The sequence below is a fragment of the Rutidosis leptorrhynchoides genome, chromosome 2 (genome assembly GCF_046630445.1).
Source record: "Rutidosis leptorrhynchoides isolate AG116_Rl617_1_P2 chromosome 2, CSIRO_AGI_Rlap_v1, whole genome shotgun sequence".
NCBI classification, from domain to species: Eukaryota; Viridiplantae; Streptophyta; class Magnoliopsida; order Asterales; family Asteraceae; genus Rutidosis; species Rutidosis leptorrhynchoides.
The window spans coordinates 143459783-143478712 of record NC_092334.1 but is presented as its reverse complement, the minus strand read 5'-3'; the positions used below and the strand labels follow the sequence as shown (position 1 = coordinate 143478712).

General features: G+C 34.8%; 2 pseudogenes; one reads left to right on the top strand and one right to left on the bottom strand.

The window, feature by feature from the left end:
* Window positions 1-369, top strand: part of LOC139888321 (G-type lectin S-receptor-like serine/threonine-protein kinase B120) — a 59162-nt pseudogene extending 58793 nt beyond the window's left edge.
* A 1839-nt stretch (window positions 370-2208) lies between these two features.
* On the bottom strand, window positions 2209-18649 carry LOC139888320 (G-type lectin S-receptor-like serine/threonine-protein kinase CES101; annotated as a pseudogene).
* Between the last annotated feature and the right edge of the window lie 281 nt (window positions 18650-18930).

Sequence of the window (18930 nt, the reverse complement as noted above, 5' to 3'; positions counted from 1 at the left end):
AACAAGTATAACTATGCATATATTATTGAATCAAAAGTTGTTATTTTTGATGATTTGGGCATGTGAGTTATGGCAACAAGGAGACGCATTGGAGTTGAAGGATCAAACACTCGAAGATACATTTGTTGTACAACAACAGTTGTTGCGGATTGTTCATGTCGCTCTTTTGTGTGTCCAAGCAAGTGCAACGGATAGACCGACAACATCGAATATGATTTCTATGCTTCTCAATGACACCGTCCCGTTACCCACACCAAATAGACCAACATTCGTCATTGGCACAGTGGAGTCAAAGGCAACTATAGACTAAAGCAAAGAGACAGATGGTCGGTGAACAATATGACAATAACTTTTATGCAGGGTAGATAGGGTATGATTAGAGGAGAAAAGATTATTTCCATATAATCATTGTTTGGACTTGAGATTAATACTTTTGTTTTTTGGTATAACTCACTATTCCATCAATCTTGTAGGACATCCAAAATTCTATCTGTACTTTATTGTTTAACTCTTACTCCGTATTTCTTTTCTTCTTTTCAAATGTTTTTATAGATTTCTTTACTTCAGATTAAGGGTGTGTTTGGCACACAAGCTTATAGGAGCTTATGAGAGTTTAAGCTTATATTTTCATAAGCTCCAGCATCTAGCCTTGTTTGGCAGATAAATATTCCAAAACTTATGAAAAAAATAAGCTCTGCAAAAATAAGTTAGTTGAAGAAGATTATGAAAATAAGTTAAGAAGTTTATGGAAGTAAAATTACATTATTAGCCCCTAATCATTATTTATCATTTATTTTTTGTCCTTTTATGTCATTTACATACATAAACTTTAACTACCTTACCAAACACTTATAAAACATAAGCTCCAGCTTCTAACTTAAAAAATAAGCTCCAGCTTCCAGCTCCAGTTATAAGCTAGTATCATCCGAACACACCCTATGAAAACAGGGTCGTGGTACGTGAGTACGTGGAAGGTTGTGATAGGCAATTTAAGGTTGATAATAGCACATCGAGTGGATAGGAAACCGCTGTCGACTCCATTTCAGCGTTAAACCGCTGTTGCTATTTACCGTCGGGCTTTTTGGATTTGCACTTAATCACTCCCTACTAAATTTGACACTGAAATTAGACACCGAACAATTTCCTTACTTTTGCTTTCACTGTCTACCCAGACACTGAAATCAGACATTGAACCCAGTGTCACGATTCCTTGTGCTCTAATAGGATGGCATCTTTTTTTTTTTTTTTTGTAACTTTTGACCAGTAGAATGGTAACGGGGCATAAGTATTTTTCCATCCATATAGAAAAAACTAATATTGTACTAACGCTAATTGTTTTTTTATTTATTTAAAAGAAACATTCAAACCCTCTACATGATTTTTGTTCACAAATTCTATATATATTCACCTACGGACTAGGACCCACATCTTCTTAATTAGAGACTTATCATGTGTCATTAGCCATTTGCAAGGCCGAATATTTGAGCGTGCAAGATGGGCCATCGTACAGGGCACAATATTAAAAGTGCCCAAAAATATAACTCAAATTACGTTCATTTATTTATTAAGAATTTAAATTTGTTTTTAAAAATACGTGTTACAGTTAGTACCCATGACGTTTTTCTAGTATTATTGAACTTATCTTTTAGTTATTAAACATGGTCCATAAAGTTGACCAGATGGCCCTCTCTATTTATAGTGCAAACCGAAATAAGGAAACAAATCGTTCGACTTGGTCTGCAAGTCAACATAACATTTCACGACCGTGACAACATCAACATTTCACGACTGCGACAACATCAGTGATGGTTGCGAGCATACTCTCGCGACCGCGAGAAACGTGATTAGGGTCGCTAACCTGAGTTGTTGGCCATCATATTTGCTTTGATCAGGTTGTTATTGTGGGGATGTAGGCTACCTACAATTTTTTTTGAATAACGATTGGGATCACCCCGAGGGGGACTAAACCACCCGTTGCGATCATCTCCCGTTTCGACTATGCCGATGCAGTGATAATAACCCCACCCCCTGGCTACCTACAATTTTGCCATTTATCTTTTAATCTTTTGGGCCAAGATCATGCACACATTTCGTATTTACCAAGTTAATCAGATTTAATAAGATAACAAATACATTTCAAGGTCAAAATGAAAGAGTAATTATAAAAAGGCGTTATATGCCAACAAAATTCTCTCCTATGATCATACTCTATCTACCCTCCATAACAGTTATAGTCATCTTGTTTACTGAACAATCTCTCTCTTTGCTTTCGTCCGAAGTTGACCTTAACTCCACTTGGCCAATGACGAATGCTAGTCTATTTGGTGTGGGTAGCGAGATGGTATCATTTAGAAGCATGGTCATCATATCTGAAGGCGTTGGTCTATCAGTTGCACTTTCTTGGACACACAAAAGAGCAACATGAACAATCCGCAACAACTATTTCTGTACAACTAATGTATCTTCGATTGTTGGATCCTTCAACTCCAATGTATTTCCTTGTTGCCATACTTCCCATGCCTAAATCATTAAGAATAATAACTTTTTCTTCAATAATATTTCCATACCAAAAAGTAAGTGTAACATCCCAGGTAACACGTTCCCCGTAGCATGATATTATCCGCTTTGCCCGTAGGCGCACGGATTTTACTTGGCAACCACACACGACGAGCACTTTCCCAGGAGGTCACCCATCCTGGTAGTGCTCTCGCCTGAGCACGCTTAACTACAGAGTTCTTATGAGATCTGCTGCGCTTGTGGTCCCAAAACGCGTCATGCTAGGAAAGGTCTCCACACCCTTATAAGGCATGCTTCGTTCCCCTCTCCAACCGATGTGGGACAGATGTAACACGGATGTTACAATCCTCCCCCCTAATGGGACACAGCGTCCTCGCTGTGCATGTTTGGTCAGGGGCCTGGCTCTGATACCATCTGTAGAATCCCTGGTAACACGTTCCCCGTAGCATGATATTGTCCGCTTTGCCCGTAGGCGCACGGATTTTACTTGGCAACCACACACGACGAGCACTTTCCCAGGAGGTCACCTATCCTGGTAGTGCTCTCGCCTGAGCACGCTTAACTGCAGAGTTCTTATGAGATCTGCTGCGCTTGTGGTCCCAAAACGCGTCATGCTAGGAAAGGTCTCCACACCCTTATAAGGCATGCTTCGTTCCCCTCTCCAACCGATGTGGGACAGATGTAACACGGATGTTACAGTAAGGTACTTCTTGCTGTATGACATTATAATTATAAATATAAATATAATAATAAGCACATTGGATAGAAGTTGCAAACGTTTTATACGGATAGCGAGTAGACTTACATAGCCAATCAGATTGAATGTATGGTCAAGATAAACGAAACTACTATTTTTTCTTCCACTGACGATTTCTAGGATCAATACTCCGAAGCTGAAGATATCGGATTTGATGGAGAAAGTCCCTTCCATTGCATACTCAGGAGGCATATAGCCACTGAACGCACACATTTTTGTTTATGATATAAAGAAATATATAGTATTAAACTTGACCAACAACGAATTCATCTACACGAATTGACCATGAAAATATAACAAGTCACTAAGATCTTGACAATTAAGATAACTTAATATGTTCCAACGACCCTGTTAGTCATTGCTTCTGTTTCGTTATCTTTGAAAATTCTTGCCATACCAAAATCAGAAATTTTGGAGTTCAAGTTCTCATCTAAAAGAATATTATTGGCTTTTAAATCTCTATGAGTGTTTATGAAGATATAACAATCCCTGAGCAACTCCTTCAATGATGTTGAATCTTTTGGGCCAATCTAGCTCTGCCTTCCTATTTTCATCTGCAAGAAAATATTGAATGTATCATGAATAAATATCAACATATGTAATGTGTACTTACTTATGTTAAGAAAATTCCTACCAAACAGAAAAGAATCCAAACTTTTGTTAGGCATATATTCGTAAATTAACATCTTTTCATCCCTGTGAATACAACAAACAATAACTCGAACAAGATGTGTGTGTTGAAGTTTAGAAATAAGTATGAGTTCATTCTTGAATTCCACAAGCCCTTGCCCTGATGTTCTTGATAGCCGCTTAATTGCAATTTCTCGTTCATCACTTAGCTTTCCCTGTTTTAGTAACACCATATTTAATTTTGTCAGATTACTTTTAGAATTGCAAGAACCAAACAAGCGTATAAAATAACACTGACAAGCTACCTTGTAAATGGGTCCAAAACCACCTTGACCTAACTTATTCTCATCGGCGAAATCATTTGTGGCAGTCATAATAGAGGCAAAACTAAATAACAACAAATCATTTCCTTTTCCGCCATTGTTTTCGAGCTGGGGTATATCCTTGAAGCTTTCAGAAGCTGTCAACTCAAGGAAATATTCATCTCTCTTTCGCCTCTTGTGCTCTATAATAAGCATCAATAAACACTTAACAAGATTAGCAACTAACGAAACAATAGCATAATTTATCTTTATAGTTGTATATGTACCTTCTCGTTTACGCTTTCTCTTCTTTATAAACCATAAAAGCCCTAAACAGATTATAACCGAAGGAATAACAACACCAATAACTATCCATGCCCATTTCATGCTAAATCCTGTACTTGTTGGATAGCTTGGCATTTGGTTAATCACATACTTTAGTGTAGAGTTGTCACGCGGATTAATCAAAAAGTTATTACTTTCGGACAAAATAACACACCCAGTTCCATTAGTAGTACTGCTATTAAATCCCACACAGCTACAATTTTTCCAACACTTAATAAAGCAATCACTAATGCTTAAACTCGAGTTATCATCGGTCACACTTGTTGTCAAAACCGGATCAAAATCTCCATTCTTTTCACTAAAACTGTCACCCTCTCTCCTACATAGAGGCAAATTTGACTGTTGTTGTACACATCCATTACTTGAATCGTACCCATAAAAAAACTCGGGGGTCCTGATAGTGCTCCAAATGAACATACATTTAGTCGCAATATCATCCCAATATGTAAAGTTTTCAGTTGCAATTGTTCTATTTTCAAGTAATATTCGTTTAAATAAATAAGTGCTAAGACAAAAGGCGAAAACGAAGAATTGAAGAAAAAGTGCCACTAAAGCTGAAAAAGTGTCACTAAAGCCATAGTGCACTCAAAAGTGCCACTAAAAGTGAGTTAAAAGACTTGCACGGATTTTGGAAGTTAAGGAAAATTATTTTTTTAGCAAATTACAAATCGCAGAACGCAAAGTACAAGATATTAAATTATACGAAAGGACGTTCGAAAATCCGGAACCGGTACCCGAGCCAACTATCAACGCCCAACGCAACGGACCAAAAATTAAAAGTCAACTATGCACAAGAATATAACATAATATTTAAATAATTATATAAATTATTTATATATTATATATATTTAAATAAAACGTCGACAAGCAAGGAAACAAATCAAATGTGGCTGGATCCAGCTGGCCATGCGATCGCATGGCCTGGAAGGCAAAAATCCATGCGATCGCATGGGGCCAAAACTCAGGCCTCTATAAATACCAGGCTTCTGATCGAGTTTAAAAACATAATAATAATAATAATACTCCCTCTGTAATATATATATATATATATATATATATATATATATATATATATATATATATATATATATATATATATATATATATATATATATATAATATATATTAGTTTAGTTTTATATTAGATTAGTTTGGGTTATGTAAAGGTTATTTTATAGGTTTTAAAGTCGAAGCTCTGTCCATGTAACACTACGCGATAAATAATCAATGTAAGCTATGTTCTCCTTTTTAAATTAATGTCTCGTACTTAAGTTATTATTATGCTTATTTGAGCCGAAGTAATCGTGATGTTGGGCTAAATACTAAGATTGGGTAATTGGAATTTGTACCATAATTGGGGTTTGGACAAAAGACCGACACTTGTGGAAATTAGGCTATGGGCTATTAATGGGCTTTGTATTAACTAAATGGTACCTAGTTAAATTAATATAAAGACTTATAATTTGACGTATTTATATTTAACCACATACGCTTGACTGGGTACGGTAGGCGGGATATCTATAAATACCAATAATTATTCATTTGACCGGACACGGGGATGGTTTAATAGTCAATAGACTCATTGAAACAGGGGTGGATTACATACAAGGGTAATTGGTGTAATTGTTAACAAAGTATTAAAACCTTGGATTACACGCAGTCGATAACCTGGTGTAATCGTTAAACAAAGTTTTAAGACTTTGTTACAGTTCGAATCCCCAATTAGTTGGAATATTTGACTTCGGGTATAAGATTAAATTTGCCAAGCATTTTATAATTATGATCGATGAACTATTATGGCCAAAAACCAGATAGGTCTCAAATAAATCCAGGACAAAGGACAATTAACCCGGGTAACAATTAATTAAAATCAAAACGTCAAACATCATGGTTACGGAAGTTTAAATAAGCATAATTGTTTTATTTCATATTTCATCGTACCATTATTTACTGTCATTTTAGTTACTGCAATTTACTTTATCGCAATTTAAATGCTGTCATTTATATTATCGTCATTTATCTTTACGCTTAAAATATAAAATCGAAAAACCGGTCATTAAACGGTAAAAAACCCCCCTTTTATATATTATTATATATAATTATATATATTTTGTACAAATATAGTTGTTTAAAATATAATGTAAAATAAGCCAGCTCCCTGTGGAACGAACCGGACTCACTAAAAACTATACTGCTCTACGATTAGGTACACTGCCTATAGTGTTGTAGCAAGGTTTAGGTATATCCACTCTATAAATAAATAAATAACTTGTGTAAAATTGTATCGTATTTAATAGTATTTTCCTTGTAAAAATATAACTATTTTATACACCACCTCGCACACATCAAGTTTTTGGCGCCGCTGCCAGTGACTCGGCGAAAACGCTATATTTTTAATATATATTTGTATAAATATATTTATATATCATTTTTAGAAAAACAATATAAAATATATATTAAAAAAAAACCTGTAACCCAGACCCATGCGATCGCATGAGCCGGGTGTTGTAAAACCATGCGATCGCATGAGTTAACCTGACAGCTCTGATCCAACATTAATTATGAAATTAGGTTAAAATATTTAATTATTAATATTATTATTAGGGTTTAATTATTATATAGTTTTAATATAATTTGTATTTTAAGTTTTAGTTATTATTATTTACATATTTATATTAATACTTTTATATAAATAATATAAAAATAATATTTTTATAAAAATTGTGCTTTTTACAACTTTAAGTATATTTTTATATTTTGTATCTTTTTATTTGTTTTAGCGTAATATTTGTATTTTTCGCTCGTACTTAGTTTTAAACTTAGTATTTTGCCATAGTTATTTTTATTTTTAGATTTTTAGGCTTTGCCGTAAAATCCTTTAAGTGCTTTTTCTTTAGACTAAGATTTAAGTGCTTTAGAACTTTGCGACGCCGTTTTAAGTTTTTAGTACCTTTTTAAGTTATTGTCGTTTTAGATATAGAATTCCTTTTAAGCTTTAATATTTTTAGACGCAACTTTTAATTCTTAGTTTTTAGTTCCTTTTTAAATTTCGACGCGCTACTTTCTTATTTTTATTTTTCGACGCCTATTTTTTTTCAACTTTTTATTTTCCAACATTTTTCGACGCGCTCTTTTTCTTTCTTATTTCTCGCCGCTCTAGTTTTTAGGACATAGAATTTTCTATTTCTTCTCTAAAATTTCTTTAAATTTCAACGAAAAATTATTTTAAGCGGTTAAATTGATAGACATCCAAAATTTTCTGGTTCGTAGTAATAGTTGGATTTGTTAGTGGTTGAGTTGTGAGCTTCCAATTTAAAGGGTTCTGGCTCCCTGCTACATCTTTTGGCTATTCGAAACGTGGGCAAAAGCAGAAAAGTCTATTAATTTGATAACTTATATAATTTTTTGTTAGTAAATCCACCACATTGTAGCTAAAATTTGGTAATAAGCGCATTATGGAAAATCTCAAAAATATCTTGGAAACTCTTTATGACATCCGAAATCAATTTCATCAATACTCTCAAACGAGTGTTGATGAAAATTCATTCGGTCAATCTTGGATCACGAATGACGAAATAATAACTGGTTGTGAAATCTGTGGAGATTATCACTCAACATGGGAATGTTTTTATTACGTTCCTATGGAAAATTACGCACCCACGGAACCTGAATGGAACGATTATGAAGAATACAATTCAAATTGGGATTATTCCCAAGAATATTTCCAAACTCAACAACCAGAAGACGAGGAAAATTATGTGTCTGAAAATCTTTTAGACAATATGAAAATCAAACTCGAAGAACTCGATGCTCAAAATGAACAAATGAGAGAGTTTGTAAATAGGCAAGCTGAAACTCTATCAGACTACGCACCTGTTGATCTGAGGAGTCATGTACAAGAAAATCTCATATCATCGAATTTTGTTGAATTCGAGAGCTCTAAAATCACCAACTATCCCGATGATACTTTTTATTCAACTTTACCAATTTCACAACATATCGACACATTAGCCTCTATCGACGAAATCATCGATCAATCAATGAATGAAGAAGAAGTAAGGGTGACAAATTGGTACTCTTGGGAAAACGATAACATTGAAAATTTTACCCCCGAGACCAAAGTGGTGGGACCGATAAGTACCGTTAAAGAAGAAGAATTTGTTTCGATCCCGAAATTCACCATTCCACAACCTTCCAACCCAATATTCTCAATAGACGAGTCATCTACCGAAGATGAACTACGAGCTGTAATAGATAATGACACCTCAGATTTCACCCAATTGGGTAATAAAGGTGAAAACTTTGATCCCGAGAATAAACGGAAGGAAATGTTAGGAATTGTCCACCCTATAGAAATATGTATGTCGGTGTATATCGATCCATTTGACCAAGAACCAGAAAAGAAACGTATCCATTTACTAAAAGCTACACTTAAAAAAGAATTAAGTAGTGACGATCGGGTGGTTCTAAACTTTAAACCCATTGATATATTATACACCACCCGAGATGTAAATAACTGGCTCACTATTTTAATTCTTGGAACTTATTCTACCGACTTCACATGTCATTAGCTAAGTGTGGGGAAGTCTAACCCCACTTAACGTTAAATTAGGGGTTCGGGTTAGTGCATAACTCGTCAATAAAAATGCATGATGAGTAAGGGTAAAAGACGCATTTTCAAATATTAGCAAACAGTTCAGAAAAGCAACCGTTTTTGAATAAAAACATGTGTGATAAAACAAGAAGGAATGAACGATGAGGCGCGCCATCTATCATTCGACGAGCTTTGAAATTACAAAATGTGTATTCTTAATCACTTTTCTACACTAATCACCCTCATGAATTTATAATAATAGTCTGATTTCATGCAAATGAGGGCATTGCATGATCTCAAGTGTGGCGAAGGGTTATAAATTCTCTCAGGTTTACACTTGGTTTAATTGCCAAATTTTGTGAAAATTTGAAAAATTTTCAACTAAATGAACTCAAAATCATGTTTATACATATTTATGAACGATAAAACTAGGTGATAATACCGAAATTATTGTTACCTTAAAAAGAGGACATAAATTGAGAAACAACTAAAACACTTGAATTTATTTATTAAGATATAAAAAGACGCATGGAAAAAGCCAAGTGTGGGGAGAATGTACCAAGTTATTCAATTAAAAACTATCTATCACATGTTTCTGTAAAGTTTATTGCAGGTGCTTTTGTTTTAGACTAAATTAACTGTTTTACCCGATTTATTGTAATACTTTTGAAAGAATAGATGGATCTACACGATGAATCAATTCCATCATTAAAAGAAAGTAAAGTCTTCCAAAAAAGACACGCGCTTCTTGATTTAGGTCAAGAAGTTATCGTCCAGACCAGCTGTAGGTTGACGAAAAATCTAGAAAAGTCATCTCTAAAATCAGCAGAAAATCCACGGACCTCAGCATCAAACAGGGTCGCCAAGTGGTCAGACTTATCCTAACCATGAGAGGATCTGTCTCGTACAATGGGGAGGGCACCATGCAAATTAGCTTGATAAGACTAATGAATCAGACCCCCAGAAAGGATAATCTCCTTAAAGATCAAGAATCAGCTTTTAAGACTGAAATTACTCAATCCTTGAGATTGACTTTTAAAGATTGAGAATTACAAACTCATGAAATTCGATGATATCTAAACTCGAGCTTGAACGAGAAAATATTTTGATCAAATTACAAACCGATTTGTTTTCTGAAAACCTATTTTCAATGCATTCATTACCATTGAGCGTAAAATTCTAGGAATTCACCTGGAATTTATTAGGTCACCTGAACCAAATCGGGTGTCAACCGTAAGAACGGTGGTTACATAGCATGGTCGAAGACAGGACCTTGTGCCAGACTGAAAAACTATAGGGTGATCTTTATTATTGCTCCTACAAAGGATAGTAATTGCATCCGACCCGATATAGACCATAATCAAAAGCATGTCACGGGACATTGCCTTAACAGTTGCTTGTTCAACGCTTTCCTTTACAACCGGATGGTAGTTTACCGAAAGGTAATATACGAAGCAAGTATACTGGACATGTGCTTTCCTAATACAAGGTTAGCAAGTGGGTGACACAAAACCACAAGTTTTGAGCTAAAATTTTAAAATCTGAAACCCACAAAACCCACAAAAATATTTTGCAAACACCGGTGAAGGGTTATTCCGAAAAACTTATCTAGGGTAAAAGCTAGAATGAATTTTCAAAAGATCAAATGTTTTCATAAAGATCCAATTTCCTTAAGGATCTAAATTTTTATAGTCATGTGGGACTGTAAACCACATCGTTACTATCATTGTTTATACCGCCGTATCAAAATCACTAATGTATAAAGTGTGAAGAATAAAGAAGTGATTCGTGTGATTTAATTTCAAGTTCTGTATTGCTTGAGGACAAGCAACGTTCAAGTGTGGGAATATTTGATAGTGCTCCAAATGAACATATATTTAGTCGCAATATCATCCCAATATGTAAAGTTTTTAGTTGCAATTGTTCTATTTTCAAGTAATATTCGTTTAAATAAATAAGTGCGAAGACAAAAGGCGAAAACGAAGAATTGAAGAAAAAGTGCCACTAAAGCTGAAAAAAGTGTCACTAAAGCCATAGTGCACTCAAAAGTGCCACTAAAAGTGAGTTAAAAGACTTGCACGAATTTTGGAAGTTAAGGAAAATTATTTTTTTAGCAAATTACAAATCGCAGAACGCAAAGTACAAGATATTAAATTATACAAAAGGACGTTCGAAAATCCGAAACCGGTACCCGAGCCAACTATCAACGCCCGACGCAACGGACCAAAAATTACAAGTCAACTATGCACAAGAATATAATATAATATTTAAATAATTATATAAATTATTTATATATTATATATATTTAAATAAAACATCGACAAGCAAGGAAACAAATCAAATGTGGCTGGATCCAGCTGGCCATGCGATCGCATGGCCTGGAAGGCAAAAATCCATGTGATCGCATGGGGCGAAAACTCAGACCACATCGATAAATACCAGGCTTCTGATCGAGTTTAATAACATAATAATAATAATACTCCCTCTGTAATATATATTATATATATATATATATATATATATATATATATAATATATTAGTTTAGTTTTATATTAGATTAGTTTGGGTTATGTAAAGGTTATTTTACGGGTTTTAAAGTCGAAGCTCTGTCCATGTAACACTACGCGATAAATAATCAATGTAAGCTATGTTCTCCTATTTAAATTAATGTCTCGTACTTAAGTTATTATTATGCTTATTTGAGCCGAAGTAATCGTGATGTTGGGCTAAATACTAAGATTGGGTAATTGGGATTTGTACCATAATTGGGGTTTGGACAAAAGACCGACACTTGTGTAAATTAGGCTATGGGCTATTAATGGGCTTTGTATTAACTAAATGGTACCTAGTTAAATTAATATAAAGACTTATAATTTGACGTATTTATATTTAACCACATACGCTTGACTGGGTACGGTAGGCGGGATATCTATAAATACCAATAATTATTCATTTGACCGGACACGGGGATGGTTTAATAGTCAATAGACTCATTGAAACAGGGGTGGATTACATACAAGGGTAATTGGTGTAATTGTTAACAAAGTATTAAAACCTTGGATTACACGCAGTCGATAACCTGGTGTAATCGTTAAACAAAGTTTTAAGACTTTGTTACAGTTCGAATCCCCAATTAGTTGGAATATTTGACTTCGGGTATAAGATTAAATTTGCCAAGCATTTTATAATTATGATCGATGAACTATTATGGCCAAAAACCAGATAGGTCTCAAATAAATCCAAGAAAAAGGACAATTAACCCGGGTAACAATTAATTAAAATCAAAATGTCAAACATCATGGTTTCGGAAGTTTAAATAAGCATAATTGTTTTATTTCATATTTCATCGTACCTTTATTTACTGTCATTTTAATTACTGCAATTTACTTTATCGCAATTTAAATTCTGTCATTTATATTATCGTCATTAACTTTACGCTTAAAATATAAAATCGAAAAACCGATCATTAAACGGTAAAAAACTCCCCTTTTATATATTATTATATATAATTGTATATATTTTGTACAAATATAGTTGTTTAAAATATAATGTAAAATAAGCCAGCTCCCTGTGGAACGAACCAGACTTACTAAAAACTATAATACTCTACGATTAGGTACACTGCCTATAGTGTTGTAGCAAGGTTTAGGTATATCCACTCTATAAATAAATAAATAACTTGTGTAAAATTGTATCATATTTAATAGTATTTTCCTTGTAAAAATATAACTATTTTATACACCACCTCGCACACATCAGGTCCATACAGTAGAATTATCACTATCTCTAATTTGTCCTTTTGGTGTCAAAATCCACATAGGTAAATCAGAATTAGTACCTTCATAGCTAATATAAAGTGCTTCGTTTCTGTAAATAGAACTTAGATTATAAAGTGATTGGCTACCGGGGCCGTTTAATGCAAACATATATTGAAATGTATGACCATTTAAATTCCCACTAGTCCAGTACACTTCGCCTTTTCTTCGAATTAATAATCTCTGAGACTCCCAGCTTAATGTAAAAGCTCCTGAATTTGGGATTTGATCACTCAACCAAGAAGTTAGAGTCCAATTCTGCCCTGATTTTAAGTCATACCCAAGTTTCATGCCGGGTAAAAGCATATTTGTAGGGTGATCAAAACTCTGCCACAAAACCTTTTTGTCGATTTCGTTAATCAACCAAAAATTACCATTGTCTTCAAGAGTTGCAGTCACATTGGGGTTCGAACCAGCTACAACATCAGTAATATTCATCAGAGTAGTACTCTGACCCACAGTGATGATCAAGTTTCCGGTCTTCGGGTCAACAGACAATGCATGGTCGCCAGACTTTATCGCCGCATTGGGATTAGCTACCCAAACTTTTCTAGATTCCGGATCACTCGTGTACCAAATTCCCAAATAACTATAATCTTGATCAAAGAACCCCAATGTGAAATTTCCATTAATGGAAACTAGCTGGTCAGCAAGATCGAGTCAGCCTCCGGGTTTAATTGTTGAAAACGAATCTGGAGGTGGACAAAATGTAACAATGTAATCAGGACCATTACATGTTGATAAAAAATCTGGAGAATCATAACCTTTGGTATAGGATCTGGGGCAAACCGATTTAAATAGCTGAGCATATGCAGTTCGTTTGCAAGTTGAACGTGTATGAAAAGAAGAGCTATTGCAACAATACTCGGGCGAGCCAAACACCTCACAAGCAGTCGTACATCCATCTCCAACTGTCAGTTCGGGCTGGCACTGTTTATTTAGGTCATTGATGCAGTCTATTTTAGGAAAAGTACGGTCATCTGAACGGGACCCACCACTTGGCTCAATTAGTATAGGTAAGTTGAAGCCATTAAATAAACTGACATAATAAAGGTCCGGTTCATACATATCCAAACTGAATTCCACATATGTAACTGGTGGTTTGTATGATCTTCCTTTGCATTCTATTTAGCTCGTGCCACAGTCACCTGTGGTGCATGACCACGAGCCGTTATTGGACACGTTGCAACCTGTTCGGCCCCAGAAATAGTCGTTCCATCCGGATGGGGCTTCAAGTGAGAGTGAATCACCTTTTGTGAGCTCGAATCCAGTTTTGTTAAAAGTTGGATTGCCCGACTCTAAGTAGCTGTAGATTCCTGGCCAAACAGTGAAGTCGCAGTTGTTGACAAAAGTAAAAATGGTCCCTACTGCTCCTCCAAATTTTTTGAACAAATTTGTATTCAAAACACATTGTAAAACCTGCGTATGCTTTTTGTGTGTAATACAAAATACAGAAAGTATGATATACCAGTAGATAAGTACAACTAAAAGAAGAAGAATAAGGTCAGAGATGATGATGATGATGATGATGATGATGATGTTGGAGGTTTTATTGAAATTTCGTGTAGGGTAAAATAATCGATAGCCGGATAAATCACTGAATCGTGGTATCACTTTTCGAAAGTAATTATTCGACCCTTATTGCCTGGGTTACACGAATATCACTTTGGGATAAGACAGGGATTAGTTCTTGTTATTGGCAGTAAACAAGAACTCTTTTGCATAAGAGTATTAAGGTGTTTTTGTATCTATTTTTTCTCATGAATGATAGTCCTTATTTATAGGCACCCAAAAACAAGTATTATTCCACGATGGAGATGTTTCACTAACTAATTTCCTTTTCAAATATAAAATAAATCATTTTCATAAAGTTGTTTGTTTTATTTCTAACAACCAAATCAAGGAAATCGATTAAATCCTTTTCATAAAATTCAATTTCCTTTTCAAATCTAAAACAAATCCTTTTCCTAAAGTTGTTTGTTTTATTTCCAACAACCAAATCAAGGAAATCGATTAAATCCTTTTCATAAAGTTGTTTGTTTTATTTTCACGATGGAGATGTTTCACCTAGTGCAGGAATAATACTTCCGTAATCACTCAAATTTGTGATAATGGAAAACCACTTTCGGGTCCGGGTAATCTATCACTTAATGGGTGTACACTCCGTACCTCCTAACCCATTTACAAGTGTAGATTAAATCCCTCAATTACACTAAATTTTCAACAATCCTCCCCAATTTAGTGCAATTCGTTTCATGAGAATTAAACAAATTAAAACAAAAACTCATGCATAAATGAAAATATCTTGAAGATTGAATTTTCACCTTAGTACATTACACATTCCAAATATTCGAGAATCAAGGTGTTCTAAGAATTGAACCCTTCAACTCATTTGAATAACTGAAAATAATATACACATAAGTTTTCAAATACTCTAAAGCTATCCTGACACTTTACAAGCCATGTGTCCATATCTTTTCATGAATGTATCCAAAGCTAAAAGTCCAAGCTTTGTTGAAGCGGCAAAACTTCACATTCACATAGGTAGTTCACTTCAGTCATGCACTTGCTCTTGCACTTTTTCAAATGAACTGTTAAGAAGCTAGACTTCAACCTCACCTTCAGCAGGTCCGAGTACATACCTTACCTTGGGATGATATAAAATTTATGTACTCCAAATTTCTAAGTATAAGCCTTCCGCATTGAATTCAACTTCTAATTTTCATTGGAAGGGAATTGGGTATCTTATAATTAAACATTTATATGGACTTTAAACCCATCCCCACAGCAGACTTGTCAACCAAGTCTCTTGCCAATCCCTTCGTCAAGTGATCAGCTAAATTCTGTTGTGACCTCACGAACACTATAGAAATCACCCCATTCATGATGAGTTCACGAATCATGCTACGTCTGACACCTAAGTGTCTATACTTTCCATTGTACATCTGGCTATAAGCCTTTGCTAATGTCGCAGCACTATCACAATGGATAGACATGGGTTCTATAGGTTTAGGCCATAATGGTATCTCATGGATCAAGTTTCTAAGCCATTCTGCTTCTTTACCAGCAGCAGCTAAAGCAACAAACTCAGATTCCATCGTTGAGTTGGTAATACATGTTTGCTTCTTAGAAGCCTATGAAATAGCACCTCCCCCAAGCAAGAACACCTAACCACTCGTTGAAGAATGATCTTCAATATTGGTTATCCAACTCGCATCAAAATATCCTTCTATTATCGAAGGAAACCCATTACAAGATAAACTATAGTCCATAGTTTTCTTCAAGTACTTCAGTACCCGCCTAATTGCTTGCCAGTGATGAGTACTAGGATTACTAGTATATCTACTCAGTTTTCCCACAGCAAAAGCAATATCCGGCCTTGTACAAGTCATGGCGTACATCAAACAGCCAATCACCTGAGAATACTCAAGTTATGATACAGCTTCACCTTGATTAGGCATAAGCTTCTCACTTGGATCAACAGGGGTACTCACAGGAGTACATTCAAAGAAATTGAACTTTTTCAACACCTTCTCAACATAATGAGATTGACAAATTGAAATTCCTTTGCTTTCACGTTTGATCCTAATGCCAAGGATAACGTCAGCCTCCCCCATATCTTTCATGGAGAATTTTGATGACAAAAATTCTTTTGTTAATCAACCTGACTTTGGTCAGTCCCAAAGATTAACATGTCATCAACATATAGACAAATTATAACTCCTTTACCAGAATCATCAAATTTGCTATATACACATTTATCTGCTTGGTTTAATTTAAAACCACTAGATAAAACCACTTCATCAAATTTCTGATGCCATTGCTTAGGTGCTTGTTTCAAACCATATAAGGACTTCGCAAGTTTGCACACCTTGCCTTCATTACCTGGCATGACAAAGCCTTGAGGTTGGTTCATATAAACCTCCTCATCCAATTCACCATTCAAGAATGCTGTCTTCACATCCATCTGGTGAATAGCCAGATTGTGAATTGTAGCCAAAGCAATCAACAGTCTAATGGTAGTGATACGTGTCACGGGAGTATAAGTATCAAAATAGTCAATTCCAGACTTTTGTCTAAAGCCTTGAATGACTAACCTAGCCTTGAACTTTTCAATAGTTCCATCTACCTTCATCTTCTTTTTGAAGATCCATTTGCAACCCAAAGGTTTGCAACCAGGAGGTAGATCAGCTAACACCCAAGTGTTATTGCCCATGATAGAATCCATCTCATCATTAATTGCCTCTTTCCAGAATGCAACATCCTGAGACCTCATTGCTTCATCATATGTTTTAGGATCATCATCAACATTGAAACAATAAGAATATTGGGTAGAAACATCATCCCTAGAACCTTCAATTAAGTATAACTGAAAATCAGGTCCAAATGATTTAGGTTTCCCTTTTTTTTGCTTTTTCGAATCTCAAGTGACTGATCAACGGCCTTTTCAGAGACTTCATCATTACAATCCTTATTGATTCCATTGTTACTTGGAATCATATCCTTTGGTCTAGGTATAGATGAAAATCGATTTTCATCAAAGATTGCATCCCTTGATTCAATCACAGAATTAATTGAGACAAACTCATTAGGCTCTATAACATAGAACCTATACACCTTGGAATGTTCAACATATCCAATAAATATGCAATCTATACCTCTTTCACCCAACCTTTTCTTCTTGGGATCAGGCAGTCTTACAACAGCCCTACAACCCCATACCCGAAGATAGTTCAAGTTAGGTTTTCTTTTATTCCAAAGTTCATAAGGTGTAATCTTGTTCCTTTTGTTAGGAACTCTATTAAATAAATAACAAGCTGTTAATATAGCTTCTCCCCAAAATTCCTTACTTAAACCCGAATAGGATAACATGGAATTAACCATCTCTTTGAGGACCCTATTCTTCCTCTCAGATATACCATTTTATTGTGGAGTATAAGGAGCTGTGGTCTCATGGATAATACCAACGGATTGGAAATACAATTGGTCAATGTATTCACCTCCCCTATCCGTTCTAAGTCTTTTAATCAATGCCTTTTGTTGTAATTCTACTTCGGTTTTAAATATTTTAAATTTATCTAATGCTTCATTCTTAGTATGTAACAAATAAACATAGTAAAACCTAGAAGCATCATCAATAAAAGTCACAAAATATTTCTTGTTCCCTAAAGTAGGAGTTGCATGCAAATCACATAAATCACTATGTATTAATTCCAAAATCTCAGCATCACGATGTATATTTTGAAAAGGTTTCTTAGTAATCTTTGTCAACATACACGTTTTATACTTTTCATTGTTCATATCAAAGGCCGGTATTAATCCATCTTTAGACATATCTTGCATTCTTTTAAAGTGTACATGTCCTAGTCTAGCATGCCAAAAAATAGAATTATTTATGCTAGTAGTAGGCATACAAGCAATATCAACACTTACATGTTCAATGTTTAGTCTAAACATTCCATTACTCAAATAACCAAATCCAACAAATAAACCATTTTTAGATAGAACAAACTTGTCAGATTCAATAACTTGCTTGTAACCACAATTATTCAACATACTACTTGAAACTAAATTTTTCCTAATTTGTGGTACATGCAAAACATTAAACAAAGAAACAATCTTTCCAGAACTAAAACTTAAATCCACACGACCACGTCCATGAATAGAGGCGGTTGACTCATTTTCCATATGAAGAATTGATCCATCAGTCACCGACTCGTAAGTCTTGAACCAACATCTATCCTTACATACATGAATAGTAGCTCCAGAGTCAACCCACCACGCAACATCATCATCCTGCACAAAACAAATCTCAGATATATACGAAACATAATAATTCTCAATTGAATTATTAAATATATTCTGACCTTTCGGGGCATGGTTGTTCGAACCATTGCCCGAACCATTTGTGCTAGATCCCTTAGCATTGTTAGTGCCAAAAATAACCTTGCAATCCCTCTTCAAGTGTC